Source organism: Otolemur garnettii, unplaced genomic scaffold (genome assembly GCF_000181295.1).
Source record: "Otolemur garnettii isolate 467f Iridium unplaced genomic scaffold, OtoGar3 scaffold00077, whole genome shotgun sequence".
NCBI classification, from domain to species: domain Eukaryota; kingdom Metazoa; phylum Chordata; class Mammalia; order Primates; family Galagidae; genus Otolemur; species Otolemur garnettii.
Window position 1 is genome coordinate 7,413,752 of NW_003852472.1, and position 6,367 is coordinate 7,420,118.

The following is a 6,367-nucleotide window of genomic DNA, read 5'->3' on the forward strand; positions in this document are numbered from 1 at the left end:
AAATCTGAGTATAACTTTTGATTCCCAGAAAACTTAACTAATAACTTACTGTTGACCACCATACCAATAACATAAACAATTGATTAATACATATTTTGTATGCTATACACCATATTCTTACAATAAAGCAAGATAGAGAAGCGAAAATGTTATTAAGAAAATTGTAAGAAGGTAGGACATATTCATTTTTGTATGCTATACACCATATTCTTACAATAAAGCAAGATAGAGTAGAGAAAATGTTATTAAGAAAATTGTAAGAAGGTAAGACATATTCACTGTTCATTCAGTGGCAGTAGAGTGTCGTGAAGGTCTTCATCCTCATCATCTTCACATTGAGTAGGCTGAGGGGGAGGAGAGGAGTTAGTCTTGCTGTCTTAAGGTGGCAAAGGTGGAGGAAAATCCACAGGTAAGTGGACTTGGGCGGTGTAAACCTGTGGTTTTCAAGTGTCACCTGTGGTATATGTAGATGTGGGTATGTGTGTGTTGCTCTCTCTATATATACACACTATATACAAGTATAATATACTGTATATACATTGTATATATTATATATCAGGAATAAAAATGACCCCGTGTGTGGGTTGCTGTATATTTCCTTGTCCTGAAAGGGCCTCAAGTCAGTGAAACTCTAGGAGCAACAAATACATCTAGTGCTTAGAATTTTGATGATTCTAGGCGTGGGGCAGAGCAAATACAAGTTGAACAGGAAAAAGTCTTACGTGCTAGAATAGAAAGGATTTATCCAAAAAAATAGAAGATAGTGGTTTGTGTAAAGAACAGTGGAGCCGCCCTGAAGGTGTTCCTAATGGCCAAATACGGAACTATTTGAGCAACAAAATGAACAATGATAACATTAGATCTAATTTTTTAAAAATCTCTGAGTCTATAGTGATTTAAATAGGGGAAAACATAGCTCTTCCTTTTAGCAGAAGTCCAGTTAATAAATCTAGAAATCAATAAACAGAAAATCAATATTGAGTAATCATCACAGCAATAATTGGGGCAGTCTAGAACTATCAATGGATGGTAAAATTAGTGTATGGAAATAGGATTGAAAAACAAGATATTTGCATAATTCTAAGTACCTACCTTTGTAAGGGGAAAATAATAACTTTCTAGTTGAGAAACCCAGAAGATGTGACCTTAACCATGTGATGGAGATTGTCATCACCAGTGATAGAACATCCTGCCAGTAGGATGCACTGAGCAGGGCACAACACACCTTTGTTGTTTTCTTGCTAAAAGTCTAAACATGAGAAAGCCTTAGACAAACCCAAATGCAGGGACCCCCTTCAAAATAACTGCTTAGTACTCTTCAAAAGGGTCAGAGTCATTAAAAACAAGGACGGGCTGGGTAGCTGTCCCAAACAGAAGGAGACTAAGGAGACAGGACAACAAAATGTCATGTGAGATCCTGGCTGGTTTCTGGGACAGAAAAGGGACATAGTTGGAAAACGGGGGAAGTGCCCATGGGTCTGTGGTTGTAGCGTGGTGTAGGCTCTGCTCATTATACCATGGCTATACCAGGGGTGCCCAAAAATGTGTACACATTTTAAGAGATGGTATCTATGTATTACTTTTCCAAGTTTCATTGAATTACAGTAGCAGCGTGTAGTATGACCTTCCCTCAAAAGATGTCATTAATCAAATGAACGCTAGCGTCACCAGGTTATCAGGCAGGACAGTCAAAGAAAACAGCAAGGTTTTTGTTGGAACAGCACAAGACCATTTTGAAGCAGGATTTGAAATTCGAGAACATGTTGGAAGCGCAAGATAATGGGGGTGTGAGTGTGGAGGGACCTTAAAGGATTTTCTAGCCATAGAAAACCAGCTACACTGGTGGTACTTGGGGAAGAAATTGAAGCAGCACGGGCAGAGAAACAAGTGGCCACTTTGGTCAGTGTTGCTCAAGCAATAGTTCACCATAATCAGAAGTGTCTGGAAGGTGACAGTAACCGCTTGGAGCACCTCATGTAATTACAGAAGTCAAATGTGACTTGTATTCATCTTTTGTTATGGGTATGTAGTGAGTATTACAATTTTCTTTTACTTATTTTTTATTGTTGGGAAATTATTGAGGGTATGAGTATTACAATTTTAATACAGGTTTTTCCTTTCTTAAAATGTGTATACATTTTTTGAGCCCTCTGTTTACGTAAAGATGTTAGCTTTAGGAGAAGCTGGCTGAAGGGTAGACAGGGACTCTCTGTGCTATTCTTGCAACTTTTTTGTAAGTTGAAAACAATTTCTCCATAAACAGTTTTTAAAATCTGCTTCGGCGGTCACGTTGGCAGCAGGTGATAGTTGAGAGGACAGGGGAGAGGCTGAGAGAGGCAAGAGACAGACACTCCAGTCTCTACTTTGGATGGAGGATGGTGGTGCCATTTGCTAAAACCAGGGATATGTGTTTTAGGGGCAATCATGAGTGTTTGGAGAGGGGAGACTTTGGGAATCAGAACAGCAGTGTCCTCCAGGCAGCTGGACATTTCTCCCAGGTGCTGAGACAGATAGTGCTGCAGCATGGATTCTGTTCCAGGCTGTGTGGCCAGGGAGAACAGAGCAGCAGGCCTAGACAGACCCTAACACAACTTCACGTTTAATAGGTGACAGAGTCAGAGCAGGTGACATGAAAAAGGCTGGTGTCCCACCTACGGAGGAATGGTGGGGTCCAATCCTGCTACCCAGTGGTCCCCCAAGCTAGAGAATTGCCCTGTGTGTTACCTGTAGGAACAAAGAAACCGTGGAAGACAGGACTTTCTGTGGGGGGTGGGTGCAAGGGAGGAGGGGAGACAGGGTGGAGAGAACACCCCTCAGGAAGCTTGCTTCTGGAGGAAGGTGAGAAGACAGGCGGGGCAGAGGGGCCTCTGTAACCTGAGACCAGGCTATAGAGCAGCAGTCACCACCCACAGGAACTGTATTAAAGGCCTGTGGTATTAGGAAGGCTGAGAACCACTGCTGTCCAGGAAAGAAAGACAAAACTGAAAGGAGCGCCTTACATTTCCAAAACATTAGTAGAAAATTTAGCAAACAGTGAGGATTAACGCTGATGTTCCATCATCTCAATTTCAACAAAACTGTACTAAACACTGTCTTCCCTGAGTGTAACTACGGAATATTAGAGCAGAAATTTAGCCTTTTTTTTTCCTTAAGGAATTTTTCTGAGCGCAGAAACTGACTGTCCACCCCAATTTACCTGTCTGAGAAGTACAATTTCTAGTTCACTTAGCATAGTCTGCAATGCTGAAGGCCCCAAATTCCAGGGAAAGACATCATTCCAGGGAATTCCAGGGACAGAATCCTTCTGGTAGAGAGGGATGTGGCACATGGTGGGTGATCTACAAATACTGAACTTTCAGAGTGATGTGTGCACTGTGACGTATTGGCTAGGAAGGGCCCCTAATGCTGTGGTGTGGCCATGGGGTGAGCCCAGGGTGCACACAGCCAGGCACAAACTCTGGGCTATGCTCATGGGCTCAGGTGGGAGGGAAGAAGCTGGCCAACCTGAGAGGAACCCATCTGATTGGAGAGGTCCACATGAGGGAGAAGCCACTGTGCCCATGGGAGTTTCAACCTCTAGAATCTCTAAGAAAAAAATATAGTGTTTTAAAGAAGAAGGAAAAAAAAAGACACACAAAACTGGCACAGGAAAATTCACACGGGAGAGAGAACAACACAGAGGACAGACACTGAACAAGGCTTGGAATATAGTGGACGTGTCCACACACACACTCTCACATGGGAACATCACCACCAAGGCCATGTCTTACTCCTCCATTAAGGAAGCAGCTCTATCCCAGCGTGGTCCAGGCTGATCAAGGCTGGCTTCTCGTGGATGATTTGCCAGGGCCTAGTCGGTGAGCTTGCTGGGAGTGGAAAGCTAGCAGGGCTGTCCTCCACCCTCACCCTTATTTAGTAGGTGACAGAGCCAGAGCAGCTGGCACCAGAAGAGGCCAAGAGAATTAAGGTCCTGGGGCGTAAGTAAGTAGAGCACAGGAGTGGCTTTAGAGGTGCAGAGCTGGGATTCTGAGTCTAATCCAAGGCCCAGTCCTTCCGAGTACCTGGTCTATTCCATGGAAGGGAATGTAGAGTATGGACCAAACCAGGCCATTGAAGTGGGGGTGGGGAAAAGGCTGGCAGGAGCTGACAGGGGGCAACCCCAGGGGACCCTGATGACAGGCAGCTGCCTGGGAGCACTCAGCTGCTGGCTGGAGCAGTGAAACACTTGGACCAATGTCTCCCAGAGAGAGCCAGAAGCCAGGTGTGCTGAGTGCCAAGTGCTGGACAGGAAGTAGTGCCAGGGAACACTGGGCACCTGAAGCCACATGCAAATCTACAGGGAAGAAAAGTTCTTGGTGAAGCAGGAACAAGACCCCAGTTGTCCAATTGGTGGAAGAGGTCGGGGAAGGTAATAGTAACAAATGTGCACACACTCTTCTCACTCACTGACTTAATCTCTGCCACCACCATAGCTAATCCTATAATTATGACAACTTTTAAAAGATGAAGAGCAGAATCCCATAGGACTAAAATAACTGGCCCAGGGTCATAAAACTATTTAGTGGTAGAGCTTGACTTGGTCCAGCAGGCTTCAGAGTCTGAGCCATTCGTTAGCCTTTATGTTGTCCTGATGAGGCAGTTCAGACGGGCTAATGAGGAAGGTGAGCCGGGTGGGCGGCTGCACAGGTTTCACTGAGATCACGCTGATAAGGGGGCCAGTGTATCCCAGCACATCCACGCTGTGCCCGGACACAGTCCTACCTTCCTGTTTCACATACGGAGGCAGGGAGGCAAGGAAGAAATGCATGTAATATGTGATCTGTCTTCTTGAGAAATAGTCTCTGCTCCCCGGATCAAATTAGCAGGCAGGGGTGAGTTTCACAGGCATGCTTAGGAACTTCCTCCTGATCCCTGAGGGTGGGGGAGGGGGGAGCTCTCCCATCTGCTCTCCCATTCGGTTCTTCCAGCTCTCAGCCTGTGCTCCCCACACCAAGAGGACACCCCCCGCCCCCAGTCTGTCCACAAGGCCACACAGGCCAGACCGTGCCATCCTCCCACCCACTGCGTTGTCACTGATCCATCCATTCCCGGAACTGCCTCTCTAGGAAAATCGCCCCATTATTTTGTGGCACAAGATTGTCTCCCCTTTATCTCAGATAGAAAATGTGTCCTCTGGAAACACAGTGCTGGCGTCCAGCATGCTCAGTCATGTAGGGATGGGAGCAGGCTGGGGAGGGAGGCCTTCAGGACCATCCCACCCCCCAGGAGCTGGCCCTGTCTGCAGGGAGCACGTGGCTCTGAGGCATGCCTTCTGAGCTCCCAGATATATTTTTTAATCAACTTCACGGAAGTGTGAGGTAAGTACGATAAACCGCATCCATTTAAAGTGTGCGATTTGATGAGCTTTGACAGGTGTGTGCACCTGTGAAGCTGCCTCCCTAATCAGGAGACAGAACACTTCCATCCCCACCTCCCCAACAGTTTCTCATGTCCCTTTGCTCCACCCCAGCTCGCAGGCAGCCACCATGGGCTCACCGTAAGACACTTTTGTTCTATATTCAGTTTGGGGTCTGCCATTGGGATTCTCCAAAGGCAGATTTTTCTATATATGTCAAAAGGCCAGTGGAGACCTTGGAGCATCTTCCCCAGACCGTGTCCTCCACCTCTGAGACCCTGGAGTGGCTCCTGCTCTTTGCTGGACACCTCCTCCTTTCCCAGCCCAGCTCCCGACACATCCAGGATAATGAAGAAGAAAGTGTTGATTTTAAGAATATCCACATGTACACTGGGACCACGCTGAGATAGAGCTGCTTCCTTAATGGAGGAGTGAGATGTGGCCGTGGTGGTGATGTTCCCATGGGAGAGTGTGTGTGGAGACACGTCCACTATATTCCAGGCCTTGTTCAGTGTCCAATGGTCACAAGAAACCATTCCTGTGAACCATAATATCCAATGGTCACAAGAAACCATTCCTGTGAACTTTAACCAAGCAAAAACAAATGAATTTGCTCCAAAGCAGGTTTGAATCAGGTGGTCCCCCGTTTCCTGAGTAGAAGCTAGGAAAACTGCACTTTTGATATAGCCCTGGTTTTCTGCAGTGACTATCTGCTTTTAAAATGATGAGAAAGACCTTTAATGGGAAAGCAATTGCAAGCCATGTTTTTATTAATAATCAGCTGGATTTTGCTGTGTTCCCAAGTCATTTCATAGTTATTTGTCTGGCTTTTGTTTGTCTGGCTATAACTTATGTATTCTGGTTTTCCTTCAAGGCTGTTAAATTTGGGTTAATACTTTTGTTATCTCTTAGATCATCTCAAATAGGAAATCCTTCCTCTAAATGAGAACTAATTGTATTTGAGCTCAGAGG

At 45.6% G+C, this 6,367-nt stretch overlaps 1 protein-coding gene across 1 annotated transcript in view; it reads left to right on the forward strand.

Moving 5' to 3' along the window:
* Positions 1-6,367, forward strand: part of GALNT17 (polypeptide N-acetylgalactosaminyltransferase 17) — a 457,848-nt gene that overhangs the window by 440,845 nt on the left and 10,636 nt on the right. The window lies entirely within an intron of this gene.